This window comes from Delphinus delphis, chromosome 20, assembly GCF_949987515.2.
Source record: "Delphinus delphis chromosome 20, mDelDel1.2, whole genome shotgun sequence".
Classification (NCBI taxonomy): Eukaryota; Metazoa; Chordata; class Mammalia; order Artiodactyla; family Delphinidae; genus Delphinus; species Delphinus delphis.
In genome coordinates this window covers 1,954,440-1,971,054 of record NC_082702.1, presented here as the reverse complement: position 1 = coordinate 1,971,054, position 16,615 = coordinate 1,954,440, and the positions used below count along the sequence as shown (strand labels likewise).

General features: G+C 44.3%; 1 pseudogene; it reads left to right on the top strand.

Annotated features, from left to right (window-relative positions):
• The first annotated feature begins 1,126 nt into the window (after positions 1–1,126).
• LOC132416942 (protein CEBPZOS-like) lies at positions 1,127–16,122 on the top strand (annotated as a pseudogene).
• Positions 16,123–16,615: the final 493 nt, after the last annotated feature.

The following is a 16,615-nucleotide window of genomic DNA, read 5'->3' as shown; positions in this document are numbered from 1 at the left end:
CCGTGGAGTAATGAAGCCTATGAGCCACAATTACTGAGCCTGTACTCTAGAGCCCACAAGCCACAACTACTGAGCCCGTGCACCACAACTACTGAGCCTGCGCTCTAGAGCCCACGAGCCACAACTACTGAGCCTGCGTGCCACAACTACTGAAGCCCGCATGCCTAGACCCTGTGCTACACAACAGGAGAAGCCACCACAATGAGAAGCCTGCGCACCATGATGAAGAGCAGCCCCCGCACACCTCAACTAGAGAAAGCCGGTGCATAGCAACGAAGACCCAATGCAGCCAAAAAAAAATAAAATAAATAAATAAATAAATATTTTTTTAAAGAGGCCACTGGACTACAAAGGCCTCATCACCCCTGACTTCTTTCTGTCCTTCCCTTTTCATCTTCTCCGTCACCACAACCTGTGGGCACTCCTTCCGAACACCTCAAGTCCATCTCTCTCCGTGACAGGGCCACCACCTCTCCCTCTGATGAGTAGAGCAGCCTCCTCGTTGATCACTCTGCTCCCGTGCCACCCCTAAGCTATTTTCTTTGTAAAAATCTTCCTACAGGGCTTCCCTGGTGGCGCAGTGGTTGAGAGTCCGCCTGCCGATGCAGGGGATACGGGTTCGTGCCCCGGTCCGGGAAGATCCCACATGCCGCGGAGCGGCTGGGCCCGTGAGCCATGCCGCGGAGCCTGCGCGTCCGGAGCCTGTGCTCCGCAACGGGAGAGGCCACAACAGTGAGAGGCCCGCGTACCACAAAAAAAAAAAAAAAAAAAAAAACTTCCTACATTTTCACCTAACCCAAGGAATCAAAATATTACCACTTCAAAACGTAATCCACATTACAATGATAAATAACATGTTATATCCTCTGATTTCTTCTACGTTTGTCTCGTGTGTGTTTCACAGTTATGGCATTGCTCCATTTGAAAGTTAAATCTGACCAGATACACTTGACGTGTATCAAGATTTCATACGATCTACGGTTGCGAGAGAGGTTTTCGAGCAGCCGCATTGTCCACACACACCTTGAAAACTTCTCCGGTTTCAGAATTGAAGTTACGCTCGTTAAAATGAATCGAATGCAAAAATCCCGTCCTGTGTGTTGCCGAGCTGCATCTCATGGTGGAGATGGGCCATGTCACGGTGCGGAAGGGCCACCGGTTGTACGTGAAGGACACTGGAGTCCCATCCAGCTTTTGGCGATTCTGAGTGTAGGGCTGCTCTAAACCTTTGCATTCACGTTTTTCTCAATGTTAGTCCTTTTTTGTAGATCAAATAGCTCAGAGTGGGAAAGCTGGGTGGAAAGGTAAGTGTGCGTTTAATTATAAAAGACGGTCAAACCGTTCTCCTAGTGGATGTGCCGTTCTGCGTCCCCCCAGCAGTGGTGAGAGTCGCAGCTACCCCACATCCCTGCAGCCCTTGGTATGGTCAGGGATCCTCCTGTAGCTTCCAGTGGCTGTGGGGTGTCTCAGTGCATTGAATTCCAATCCTCCCCAGAGCAGTGATTCAAACCCGTTTCAAGAGTGCTTCCCTAGATCCTCCTTGGTGAACTATCTGTTCAAGTTTCCTTTTTTTTTAAATACTAGTTATTTTATTGTATGCTGCTGCCAGTGTATATAAAATAATGACCCTTGTGAAACAGAAGTTCGTGAAAATTCAGAGAGGTAGATGTTGAGGACTGACAGAAGTACATAAAAGTTTCTATAGTGTGGCAGGTGTTGTAGAGATAGGCTTTGGTACAGACTTCAGATTTAGGTCTCCTTTGAGTATTCACTAGTTCATGAAAAGTGGTTTAGAAAACCTTGCGAAGATTCCTTTTACTACAAAAAAGGAACAGACTTTCTGGGGTCTGACAAGTCTCCTTTTTAAATTTTTATTTTTTTAATAAAAATTGTATATATTTAGGGACTTCCCTGGTGGTCCAGTGGTTAAGACTTGGTGCTTCCACTGCAGGGGGCCTGGGTTCGATCCCTGGTAGGGGAACTAAGATTCCACAAGCCACGTGGCACGGCCACCAAAAAAAATTGTATATTTAAGGTGTACAACATGATTTGATGCACACATTCATAGTGAAATGATTACTGCAATCAAACTAAATAGCATACCTTCTCACATAGTTACCATTGTTTGTGTGATGAGAGCTCCTGAAATCTACTCTCTCAGCAAATGTCCAGTATTCAGTACAGTATTTCTGTTTTATTTATTTTTTATTGAAATATAGTTGATTTGCAATGTTGTGCTATTTCAGGTGTCCAGCAGAGTGATTCAGTTTTATATATATATATATATATATATATTTATATATATATATATATACACACACACACACATACATATGTATATATTCTTTTTCAGATTCTTTTCCCATATAGGTTATTAAAAAATGTTGAATATAGTTCCCTGTGCTATACCATTTGTCCTTGTTGTTTATCTATTTTATATATAGTAGTGTGTGTATGTTACTCCCAAATTCCTAATTTATCCCTTGTCCCATCTTTCCCCTTTGGTAACCATAAGTTTGTTCTCTATGTCTGTGAGTCTGTTTCTGTTTTATAAATAAGGTCATTTGTATCATTTTTTTAGATTCCACGTGTAAGTGATATCATATGATATTTGTCTTTCTCTGTCTGGCTTACTTCACTCAGTATGACAATCTCTAGGTCCATCCATGTTGCTGTAAATGGCATTATTTCATTCTTTTTCATGGCTGAGTAGTACTCCACTGTATATATGTACCACATCTTGTTTATCAATTCCTCTGCCGATGGACACTTAGGTTGCTTCCATGTCTCAATACAGTATTATTAACCACAGTCACTGTGCTGGACACTAGATCTCCAAGCTCCCTCATCCCTCATAACTGCAATGTGTCCCCTTTGACCATCATCTCCCCATTTCCCTACCTCCCCACCCTGGTAACCACCATTCTACTCTCTGCTTCTATGGATTTGAGTTTTTCAGATTCCACATATGTGAGGTGGTGCATTTTTTTCTTTCTGTGTCTGGCTTATGTCACCTAGCATAATGTCCTCTGGGTTCACCCATGTTGTTTCAAATGGAAGGATCTCTTTCCTTTTTTACGGCTGAGTCATATTGCATCATATCTATATCCCACAATTTCTGTATCCATTCATCTTTCTATAGACACATAGCCTGTTCAGGTCTTTTACCTGTTCTCTGACTGAATCATTTGTCTTTATCCAGAGTTGTTTTAGTTCCTATCCCTTCATCAATTTTATGAGTAATGAAATGGAAGCACAGAGAGGTTAAGTGACTTGCCCAAGAATGCACAGCTGATCACTGAAAGAGCCAGAAAACAGGAACCCAGGCCACCTGATTGGTGGAAAGGACAGCAGAGAGACCCTCACCCCCCTGGACTGATCTTTTCAAACATACGGTCATTCTGTGTTCTGAAAAACAGCTCCAGGCAATATCCTGGAATAGGATTGTTTGAGGATCTCCAAGTGACCTGGCTTGTACCCACCTCAGGGCCTTTGCACCTGCTGTGCCCTCAGCCAGGGAAGTCCTTCCGCAGACTTTCTCCTTCTCATCATTCAGGTCTCAGCTCCCACATCATTGCCTCAGAGGGCCGTTTCCAGAGTTGCTCTCTGAAATTGTAGCGTTGGTTTGTTCATTTTCTTACTGTCTCCTCCTTCTAGGAGGGTTTAAGTTCCATGAGGCCAGGTGGCTTCTCTGTGCTGAGTCAGGCTTCTGCCTCATTTCTCAGCAATCCTTTCTGTGCCCTGGAACATTTTTTACTTCTTCAAACGTACCACATTCGCTCAAGATTCTACCTAGCAGAAGGGACAAGTGACACGTACTTGTTGAATGAAGTAACGAAAATAGCAAACGTGAAATCTGGGAATGAACTGTTTTTGACAAATTGGTAACCAACAGATTAGCATCACAGAAATTGTCTTCTCCAGAGAAAACACATGCTGTTTTTGCTCCAGTTCTGCTCCTTCTCTGGTTTCAGAAGAAATCCCCTGTATGACATCACATTATTGAGAAGGGTCCCTCCAGACCCCAGCAACGAGACAGGGGGCAGGAGCCAGCCCCCAGGGTGGGCCCCTGTAACCCTGGCCAGCGGTGGTCCATGGCCTTGTGAAGTAAAACTGACAATACTGCCACCACTCCTGTCTTTCCCTGAAATTCCCCTGAGTGGAGGTGGGACTTGTGAATACAGTGACACCTCACTCCTGATCATGTTATGTTCCACAGAAGAAGGGAGATGACCCTGGGGGGGCCTGACCTAATCAGGTGAGGCCTTTCTGAGCAGAGTGTTTCCTCGGGCTGGTCACCTGGTCGCAGAGGAAACCAGAGAGACACACTCCTGGTGGCCTAGAAGGGAAAGAAGCGGCTGCCGCGGTGTTATTTCCCACAGGAGGCATGTGGGAGGGGGCTGGGTGTAGCCCCTGGGAGCTCAATGCAATCCTCCACTGACAGCCAGAGAGAAAGCAGGGGTCTCAGCCACACAACTACAGGGAGCAAATTCTGCCAACAGGCAGTCTCGCTGTGTGTGTGTGCATGTGTGTCTGTGTGTGTCTGTGTGTACTTGTGTGCATGTGTCTATATGTGTCTTGTGTGTCTGTGTGTATCTGTGTGTGTGTGTCTGTGTGTGTGTGTGTCTGTGCGTGTGTCTGTCTGTATGTGTCTGTGTGTGTCTGTATGTGCCTGTGTGTGTGTCTTTGTGTCTGTGTGTGTCTGTGTGTGTGTCTTTGTGTCTGTGTGTGTCTGTGTGTCTGTCTGTATGTGTGTGTGTATCTGTATGTGCCTGTGTGTGTGTCTTTGTGTCTGTGTGTGTCTGTGTGTATCTGTGTGTCTGTGTCTGTGTGTCTGTGCGTGTGTCTGTATGTGTGTGTGTGTGTGTCTGTATGTGCCTGTGTGTGTGTCTTTGTGTCTGTGTGTCTGTGTGTGTGTCTGTGTGTGTGTGTGCGTGCTTGGAGCAGGGCCCTGAGCCCCCGACAAGACCACAGCCCTGGATAATACCTTGACTTCAGCCTGGTGAGACCCTAAGCAGAAGACCCAGCTAACCTTAACCTGAATCCCTGACCAGGGGACTTTAAGCTGCTGAGTTTGTGATGATTTGTGACACAGCAACAGAAAACTACCTTCTGCTGGCACGTGCTGGGCCCAAGGAACATGCACCAGGATGGAGATGGGTGGTCCAGTGGGTCTGGGACCGTAGTCCCCTCACCCCCAGACCGTCATGATGAAGGCTCTAGTTTGTGAGTTAGAATGAACATTTGGGGGCCATTGAGCAAAGCGTTTAGTGTGGGGACCAGCCTGGTGTCACACACACCTGGTCCACAGCCTAGCTGTGCTCCTTCTGGCTGGCGTGAGAACCTCTCTGACCTCAAGCTATTCCTTCGTAAAGTGGGGGTAAATTCGGGGCTTTCCCTATGGATTCTTGGAATTAAATGACTTGATCCATTTCCAAAGCACCTGTGCACATGCCACAAGCGTTATCACCTGAATTCACCATATCCAAACCCTGCATTCATGCGTCTATAAACGTGTTTATAAGGGCACATGCAACGTATTGTTAAATGTCACACACACACACACGCGCGCGCGCGCACGCACCACAGCAAGACTCTCAAACAAATGGAAACCCTCCTCGTTCTAATTCATATATCAGTGGAATTTGTTCAGTAAGCATTTAACGGACACCCACTGGCTTCAAGGCACCATGAAGGGTCCATAGGGCAGAAAAACGACTTCCTTTGCAAAATAAAGTCGCGAAAAGACCAATTCTAAAATCATAGAGGAAAAACTGCTTAGAAACAGAATGTGGTGAGAATGATTTGCCAAACAGATGGTTAGTATTAAAGCTTTCTTTCGTGTTTTGGAAAGGGCTGTCTCCACCATGCCGTCTGTACCGGGCTGGGTCCAAGAGAGCCGTTCCCATCCTTAGTTCCACGGATGTATATCCTGCTTGGAACTCAGCCTGGCCTTGAGCTCAGTGGAAAGTCCATGGGATTCTGGAGAGATGAGGGTCCACCCTGGCCACTTGGCCGCGTGTGAAAATTCTAACAGCTCCTTCCCATCTGTCTGCATTCATGGGGGCCGGTTCCTGAGGGAAGTGACTGAGGCTCTCAGCTTGGGTATAAAATTTAAGTGTGGGGGTGACAGGAGTGCAAACATCTCAGTAATCAAGAGAGATAATACTTTAATGCAACGTGTCCTTAAATTTTCAAAATTGGACTTCCCTGGTGGCACAGTGGTTAAGAATCCGCCTGCCAATGCAGGGGACACGGGTTCGAGCCCTGGCCCGGGAAGATCCCACGTGCCGCGGTGCAACTAAGCCCGTGCGCCACAACTACTGAGCCCACGTGCCGCAACTACTGAAACCCACGTGACTAGAGCCCGTGCTCCACAACAGGAGAAGCCACCACAATGAGAAGCACATACACCGCCATGAAAAGTAGCCCCCACTCACCGCAACTAGAGAAAGCCCGTGCGCAGCAACGAAGACCCAACGCAGCCAAATAAATAAATAAAATTTCAAAGTTCATCGGAAAAAAATCAATGATGAACAAAATATCAACATTTTCACTCAAGACAGGATCTCACAGGGTCGAGACTAGGGTGAGGTGAGTCCTGCAAAGCTCAGGGTCCTATCCTGTCTGGAGTAAATATTTTGGTGTTGTATGCATCATGGGTTTCTGGCATTTTTATTTTTAAAAATATTGCATCGGTCTTCCCTGGTGGTGCAGTGGTTGAGAGTCCGCCTGCCGATGCAGGGGGCGCGGGTTCGTGCCCCGATCCGGGAAGATCCCACATGCCGCGGAGCGGCTGGGCCCATAAGCCGTGGCCGCTGAGCCTGCGCGTCCGAAGCCTGTGCTCCGCAACGGGAGAGGCCGCAACAGTGAGAGGCCCGCGTACCGCAAAAAAATAAATAAATAAATAAATAATATTGCATCAAAATATTACCCTGATCCTACCGTATGGCACAGGGAACTATATTCAATATCCTGTGATAAACCATAATGGGGAAAAATATGAAAAAGAATATATATATGTATAACTAAATCGCTTTGTTGCACAGCAGAAATTAACACAACATTGTAAATCAACTATACTTCAATAAAATTAAAAAATATATATATATATAAAATATTACCTTGAATATTGAGGTTTTCTGCTTTCTGTTAAATTTTACACCTGAGGTGAATGCCTCACCGTAATCACTCTTTCAACATCTCAGATCTTTTCTCCGTCCACACTGCAAACACCCTAGTTCTTTCTCTCATTGTATGTGGTTTGCACAAGTACAGCAAACTCCTAACCACCCCCTCTGTGTCCCAGTCTTGTCCATCTCGTGAAGTGTCGACGCCACTTCCCGAGCTGCCCAAGTTATAATTCAGGATTAATTCCTCTTCCATCCCTTTTCCCCAAAGTGTGCATCCCACCCATCCATGAGTCCTGTGTTGCCAAGAATAGGGGACCAACTGCACTGGTGTGATGTCATTTCAGATGGTTCGGCTTTAAAAACAATTACATTCCATCATAAAATGCTATATACCCTTGTCAACTCTTTCCATTCCATTGCAGAGGAAGTTCCTCTTAGGTGCTGGTGTGCCTTCAGCCTCTCCAGAGCACTTGCTAATTACTTTCTTAAAAAGGACAAAAACTGTAATTCGAAAGAATACATGCACCCCTATGTTCATAGCAGCACTGTTCAGAATAGCCGAAACATGGAAACAACCTAAATGTCCATCAACAGAGGAATGGATAAAGACGATGTGGTACATATATACAGTGGAATATTACTCGGCCATAAAAAAGAATGAGATAATACCATTTGCAGCAACGTGGATGGACCTAGAGATTATCATACTAAGTGAAGTAGCCAGAAAGGGAAAGACAAATATCATATGATACCACTTATATGTGGAATCTAAAATATGACACAAATGAACCTATCTACAGAGCAGAAACAGACTCAGAGACATAGAAAACAGACTTGTGGTTGCCAAGGGGGAGGTCTGGATTGGGAGTTTGGGATTAGCAGATGCACTCTAGTATACATAGGATGGATAAACAACAAGGTCCTACTGTATAGCACAAGGAACTATATTCAACATACTGGGATAAACCATAGTGGAAAAGAATATGAAGAAGAATGTCTATATGTGTATAAGTGAGTCACTTTGCTGTGCAGCAGAAATTAGCACAACATTGTAAATCAACTATATGTCAATAGAATTTAAAAAATAGAAATAAAACTAAGGACACTCAGGCCGGGGAGAAGGAGGGGTATGGAATTCAGGAATCTAAAAAAAAAAAAAAAAAAGTGGTCATGAAGAACCTAGGGGCAGGACGGAAATAAAGACGCAGACCTACTAGAGAATGGACTTGAGGACACGGGGAGGGGGAAGGGTAAGCTGGGACAAAGTGAGAGAGTGGCATGGACATATATACACTACCAAATGTAAAACTGATAGCTAGTGGGAAGCAGCCGCATAGCACAGGGAGATCAGTTCTGTGCTTTGTGACCACCTAGAGGGGTGGGATAGGGAGGGTGGGAGGGAGGCAGACGCAAGAGGGGAGAGATATGGGGATATATGTATATGTATAGCTGATTCACTTTGTTGTAAAGCAGAAACTAACACACCACTGTAAAGCAATTATACTCCAATAAAGATGTTAAAAAAAAAAAAAGGACAGCTTCGCTCAGATCCTTGGCAGGCCTCAGCGTCTGGCCCAGGGCTCCTCAGCCTGGCACTGCAGACATGTGGGGCTGGATGATTACCGTGGTGGGAGCCGGCTTCGTGCACTGTAGGATGTCGAGCAGCCTCCCTGGTCTCTACCCACCAGGTGCCAGCAGTGTGTCCCCCTCATGTTGTGACAACCAAAAACGTCTCCAGGCATTGCCAGGTGTCCCCTAGTGGGCAAAGTCACCCCTGATTGAGAACCACTGGTTTAGCCACACTTATTCACACTTTTGTTTTCAGTGTATTTCCTTTTAAAAAATTTTTTAATTTTTTAGAGTAGTCTTAGGGTCACAGCAAAATTGAGCAAAGTTGCAAAGAGTTCCCATACACCCCCTGACCCATACATGCCTACTCCCCCCATTGTCGACTTTCCCCACCAAAATGGGCCATTGGTTACAAGAGAAGAACTTGCACTGACACATTGTTATCACCCAGAGTCTACAGTTTGTATCACCATTCATTGTATCATTGTACATTGTGTGGGTTTGGACAAATGTATATTGACATATACCCACCATTATAGCATCACACACGGTATTTTCATGGCCCTAAAATTCCTCTGTGCTCTACCTGTTCCTCCCTCCGCCCCAGCCCAGTTTGAAAGGTTTGAAAATAGACAAAAGTAGACAAAATAGCAAAATTTTTTCTGTTACACTCATCGTTTCAACACTGACCAACTCATACCCCCAGCATGCTGTAACCACCAGAATTATTTTCAAAGCAAATTCCAGACATGATGCCATTTCATCCATACAGAGTTCAGTATCTGTTTCCTAAAGAGAAAGCCTCTTGTATAAAGCTGATTTATTTTATTTTTCATAAAGAGCTGACTTTTGAACGCACACAGAGCCTACCCCCTCGAAGTCACCTGATATTGTCCGTTGCAAAGAACGAGGGGGAAAGAATGGCGTATGTGAGCATTACTTAGATCGAAGCTATATTACACACAAGCAAAATTCTGCATTACTTGGGATTTACACACTAGATATAGTACAGCCTGGTTCTAAAAGCGTGATCATTCCCTGTGTGCCAGGAGCCGTGCTGAGCATTGAGGGGAAAATATAGGACATACTCCCTGTCCTTGAGATGCTCACAATCTGATTGATAAACACTGAATGCAACACATGGGATGTGGGGCAAACGTGTTATGCATCCCATGCTCTGCACGGCTGAACAATAATAAAATAAGAATCAGCAGCGGCAGCGGGAACAGCTGGGCTTCATTGAGACCTCACTACCTCAAGCACCCAGAATGCAGGGCAAAAACAAAGCAGGAAAATTAGAGAAAAGTGGGTGGGAAATGGGATCTAGGGGTGTACTTTGGAGAACAATGGCTAGCTTTCAGGTGTTTCCATGGTTTGGATAGGGCGACTCTAGAATCTTGACCGCGCTGGTCTGAACCCAAGAATAACTAACCGTTCCTTTCCTTAGATAGAGAGCAATGCAAAAATTACAAAGATTCCTTGGGAACCAGCTGGGCTATTTCATTCAGCAGAAAGTTCTATGGGAGACAATAGGGGGTCTCCTCAGGCTGCCAATCGACCCTTGTTTCTAAAATGACTGCTTCTCCCCTCTCCCAAAAGCATCCTACACACAGCTGTCTTTAGGGTCACTTGCCAAAAAGCTTATTTATTTCATCAAGATTTTTACTTGTCAAAGACTAGAAACAACCCAGGCATGCATCCATGGGGGATAATAATAATTCATAATAACATTATGTTTTAATTATTTCTGGTTTAGTCCATAAAATGGAATACTACACTATTCTTTTCCCTTATAGGTTATTACAAGATATTGAGTGTAGTTCCCTGTGTTATACAGTAGGTCCTTTTTGGTTATCTGTTTTATATATAGTAGTGTGTATCTGTTAATCCCAAACTCCTAATTTATCCCTCCTTTCCCCTTTGCCCTTTGGTAACCATAACTTTGTTTTCTATGTCTATGAGTCTGTTTCTGTTTTGTAAATAAATTCATTTGTGTCGCATTTTAGATTCCACATATAAGTGATATCATATGATATTTGTCTTTGACTTACTTCACTTAGTATGATAATCTCTAGGTCCATTCATGTTGTTGCAAATGGCGTTATTTCATTCTTCTTATGGCTGAGTAGTATTCCACGGTATATATGTACCACATCTTCTTTATCCATTCATCTGTCAATGGACATTTAGTTTGTTTCCATGTCTTGGTTATTGTAAACAGTGCTGCAGTGAACATTGGGGTGCATGTATCTTTTTGAATTACAGTTTTCTTCTTTTCCAGATATATGCCCAGGAGTGGGATTACATGATCATATGGCAGCTCTATTTTTAGTTTTTTAAGGAAATTCCATACTGTTTTCCACAATGTCTGGACCAATTTACATTACCACCAACAGTGTAAGAGGGTTCATTTTTCTCCACACCCTCCAGAAGAAAGTCTTTTCACGACCTATCTTTTTGAATCTATGAATGTTTTTATCTATTCAAAAAAATGAATGAAATTCGGTTTTAAATTAAAATAAGTAATATTAAAAGTAAATTAAAACGGAGACACCGGCCCTTTTTCCCCAGCAGCCCCTACCATCTTCATCATGTTGATAGTTCACCATGGGAGGCCAGTGGCACTTTCTGACCCTCCATTTTGCCCAACTTTGACACAGTCAGCAGAACGAGAACTACCCTCACTTAACGAGTGTCCTTTCTTCCCCCTCCCAGGTGTGTTATTGGCTTCAAGGAAAAGACCGGCAGCCTGGGGCCAAGAGAATCCAGGGGCGAGTTCCCGGTGAGACAACTGTCCCGTGCATCACCTCCAAGGCCTCCCACATCCTATACAGGTCGTGGAGAGGACCCGTAGGGACAGGTGAAAGGTGGGCGTCCATGTCTGGTGCATTTACAGAATGAGAAGGGGAGGAGAATGGGCAAGAAGTCTTCAGAGGGACTTCCCTGCTGGTCCAGTGGTTAAGACTCCGCGCTCCCAAAGCAGGGGGCCCGGATTCCATCCCTGGTAGGGGCACTAAGATCCCACATGCCTAATGGCACAGCCAAAAAAAAAAAAACTGAAGAAGGCTTCAGAGGGGACCTGGGGTCAGACTGTGCATCATATATAAGCACTGTGAACAATCTACTCCTCCCCCGAGGAGAGTAGCATTCTGAACAGGAAAGCTGCATCTCAGACCTGCCTTTTAGGAAGATTACTTGGGCTGCCCGAACGGATTGGCTGGGGTGATAAGCCCCAGATTTCTCTCCTTCCCATTCCACATCTATATTTTCCCCCATATTAACCTTATGGCCTATGTGATTCCCTCCTTAACTTTTTTTTTTTAATTTTAATGGACCCCCTGCTTCTTCAAATTGAAATAGTCTCAGTGAAGATAACTTTTTTAAATTGAAGTATAGTTGATTTACAATATTGTGCTAGTTTCAGGTGTGCAACTAAGTGATTTGGTTATACATGTATATGTATATATCTATACTCTTTTTTATTTCTTTCCATTATAATTTATTACAAGATATTGAATATAGTTCCCTGTGCTATTCAGTAAATCCTTGTTGTTTATCTGTTTTATATACGTACTGTGTATATGTTAATCCCAAACTCCTAATTTATCCCTCTTCCCCAATAGTTTCTTTTTAATGTTATTTTATTTTTTATAATGTTATTTTTATGTAATGTTATGTATGTTATGTAATGTTATGTAATGTTTACGTATTTTTATGTAATGTTATTTATTTAACAGCAGGTTCTTATTAATTATCTATTTTATACATATTAGTGTATATATGTCAATCCCAATCTCCCAATTCATCCCACCACCACCCCCCCTCCCACTTTCCCCCTTTGGTGTCCACAGTTTTTTCTTCTACATCTGTGTCTCTATTTCTGCCTTGCAAACCTGTTCATCTGTACCATTTTTCTAGATTCCACATATATGCGTTAATATACAATATTTGTTTTTCTCTTTCTGACTTACTTCATTCTGTATGACAGTCTCTAGGTCCATCGGCGTCTCTACAAATGACCCAGTTTCATTCCTTTTAATGGCTGAGGAATATTCCATTGTATATATGTACCACAACTTCTTTATCCATTCGTCTGTTGATGGGCGTTTAGGTTGCTTCCATGACCTGGCTATTGTAAATGGTGCTGCAATGAACATTGGGGTGCATGTATCTTTTTTTTTTTTTTTTTTTTTGCTCTATGCGGGCCTCTCACTGTGTGGCCTCTCCCACTGCAGAGCACAGGCTCCGGACGCACAGACTCAGCGGCCATGGCTCACGGGCCCAGCCGTTCCGCGGCATGTGGGATCCTCCCGGACCGGGGCGCGAACCCGTGTCCCTTGCATCGGCAGGCGGACTCCCAACCACTACGCCACCAGGGAAGCCCCTCATGTATCTTTTTGAATTATGGTTTTCTCTGGGTATATGCCCAGTAGTGGGATTACAGGGTCATATGGTAATTCTGTTTTTAGTTTTTTAAGGAACCTCCATACTGTTCTCCATAGTGGCTGTATCACCAACAGTGCAGGAGGGTTCCCTTTTATCCACACCCTCTCTAGCATTTATTGTTTGTAGATTTTCTGATGATGCCCATTCTAACCGATGTGAGGTGATACCTCATCGTAGTTTTGATTTGCATTTCTCTTATAATTAGTGATGTTGAGCAGCTTTTCATGTGCCTCTTGGCCATCAATATGTCTTCTTTGGAGAAATGTCTATTTAGATCTTCTGCCCATTTTTTGATTGGGTTGCTTGTTTTTTTTTAATGTTGAGCTGCATAAGCTGTTTATATATTTTGGAGATTAATCCTTTGTCCATTGATTCGTTTGCAAATATTTTCTCCCATTCTGAGGGTTTTCTTTTCATCTTGTTTATAGTTTCCTTTGCTTTGCAAAAGCTTTTAAATTTCATTAGGTCCCATTTGTTTATTTTTGTTTTTATATCCATTACTCTAGGAGGTGTTTATCCCTCCCCCCCAATAGTTTTTATACAGTGATGTATGTCCATTATTTCTCAATACACCTGAAAAAAATAATTTAAAATAATAATAAATAAAGATAATTTTACTATTCAGCCATAAAAAAGAATGAAATAATGCCATCTGCAACGACACGGATGGACCTAGAGATTATCATATTAAGTGAAGTAAGACAGACAAAGATAAATATCATATGATATCACTTATATGTGGGATCTTAAAAAATGATACAAATGAACTTATCTATGAAACAGAAAGAGATTCACAGACATAGAGAACAGACTTGTGGTTGCCAAGGGGGAAGGGAGGTGGAGGAGGGAAGGATTTGGAGTTTGGGATTAGCAGATGCAAACTACTATGTATAGGATGGATAAACAACAAGGTCCTACTGTACAGCACAGAGAACTATATTCAATATCCTGGGATAAACCATCACGGAAAAGAATATGAAAAGGAATGTATATATAAGTATAACAGAATCAGTTAGCTGTACACCTGAAACTAACACAACATTGTAAATCAACTATAGTCCAATAAAATAATTTTTTTAAAAATAAGGGTAATTTTATATTCACCCTTGGAAATGATCAGTGAGAGATTGCTCTGACGGGATTCGATGCTCCCTCTAGATTGAGGGAGCAGCACGTGCAAAGGCCCTGGGGTAGGAACATATGTGGTCTGTCCAGGGAGCAGCAGGAAGGCTGGTGCAGGTGGAATCAAGGAGGTGAAAAGAGTGGTGAGACATGGGGAGGGCGTGGACGTGGGCCACGGCAAGGAGAGGGGCCGCTGCCCTTCGTGAAACAAGAAATTTGGGTGGGTTTCTAGCAGGGGAATAACATCAGTTTTGCATTTACGCAGGAGCCCTCTGGCTATGTCATGGAGGTGAAGCTGCAGAGCAGAAGCCAGAAGACTTGTGGGGTCACCGCCCCGCCCCTCCCCTGGCTCCCACCTCACCAGCATTCTTCTCACATGTAACTTCCTTTGGTCTCGGAAGAAGGTACAGGTTTGAACTAAAGCGTCCGCTCAGCCCTCAGAAGAAACGTGTTTCCATGAGGCTGCACCATGGTCCTCAACCAGGGTGGCTGTGCCCCCAGGAAACATTTGGAAATATCTGGAGACACTTTTGGTTGTCACGATGGGGGCGGGGGGAGGAGTTCTGCTGGCATCTGGTGGGTAGAAACCAGGGATGCTGCTCAACACCCTACAGTGCATGGGACGGGCTGCCGCAGCAGGGAAAGGTTCCGTTCAGAATGGCAACAGTGCCCAGGTCGGGACGGGCTGCCGCAGCAGGGAAAGGTTCCGTTCAGAATGGCAATAGTGCCCAGGCCGAGGGTCTCCTTGCCCTTTATTTGAGGTTCGTGTGTGTGCATGTGTGCCTCTGTGTGCGTGTGTGTGATGACATTGTCCATATATACCTTACATGGAATGTCTGCATCCCAGCTCCACCAACTGGCTGTGTGCCCTTAGGCCAGTTACTTAACTCTCTGGGGCTGGGTCGCCACATTTTAAAATCAGGGATCATCAAATTACCTGCCTCACATGGTTGTTGGGAAGTGTAGTTAATATGGAAAGTGCTTGTAAACAGGCCCTGGCCCAGAGAGGGTATTCAACAAGTGGCAATCATTAGTTACCATCACTTTTCTCAATATTGATGTAGTCAGGAGATAGGTGTTACTAGCCTGGCTCTAAGGATGCTGGGTATCTTGTAGTGTCCTACTTGGTAGGACAGGGGCAACCATGCGTCCCACTAGGGGGAGGACTTGCGGCCAGACCACCATGGGGGTGGGGGGATCCTGACCCTCCTGGGAAGATGGATCATATGACATGTAGTCTAAGGAGAGCACGGCAGTCAACAGCTGAGGCTCAGGAATTAGCGCTTCTATCTTAAATCCAGGTTCTGCTCCACCCTGGCATTTGGACCTCCAATAACAAGTTAACTCCTCTGTGCCTCAGTTTCCCCATGGGGAATGAAGGCCTATCCTAGTATCAACCCACTAGAGCTGCTATAAAGATCAAAGTGAGGGACTTCCCTGGTGGTCCAGCGGTTAAGAATCTGAGCTCCCAGTGCAGGGGGCCCGGGTTCGATCCCTGGTTAGGGAACTAGGTCCTGCATGCCACAAGGAAAACCCAGCGCAGCCAAATAAATAAATAAATATTATTTTAAAAAATCAAAGTGAGTGGGAGGGGTGGTGTCTGCCAGCCCTTGGGCCTCAGGATGGACCCACTGGCAAAGAAGCTCTTTAAAGGAGTTTTAGTAGCTGAACTTGTAGACATTTTTTGGAGCATATTTTTTTTAAAAAGATGAACACAAGGCAAGATTTCAGGCAAAACACGAGCAAGAAATTCCCCTTCATCTTGGAAGTTTATTACAAATCCAGTGAACACTCTGGAATGTATGGGATCAGAGAGCAAGATCCAGAAAAGTGGCTGAACAGCAAAAATTAGGAACTTGCCATCGATTAAAGTTTCATATTTCATAGTATCAGGCAAGAATAAAATTCCAAAGTTGACATGAATATTTAAAGTTAAATGTAAACTTTAAGTCAAAGGGGGGGTTTTTAAATTTAATTTAATTTATTTTTTGGCCACACAGCCTGTGGGATCTTAGTTCCCCGACCAGGGAAGGAACCCGCATCCCCTGCATTGGAAGTGAGGGGTCTTTTTTTTTTTAATTTATTTATTGGCTGCGTTGGGTCTTCGTTGCTGCATGGGGACTTTCTCTAGTTGCGGTGAGCAGGGGCTACTCTTGGTTGCCGTGCACAGGCTTCTCATTGAGGTGGCTTCTCTTGTTGCAGAGCATGGGATCTAGGCACTCGGGCTTCAGTAGTTGCAGCACATGGGCTCAGTAGTTGTGGCTCACGGGCTTCAGTAGTTGTGGCTCGTGGGCTTCAGTAGTTGTGGCATGCAGGCTCTAGAGCACAGGCTCAGTAGCTATGGT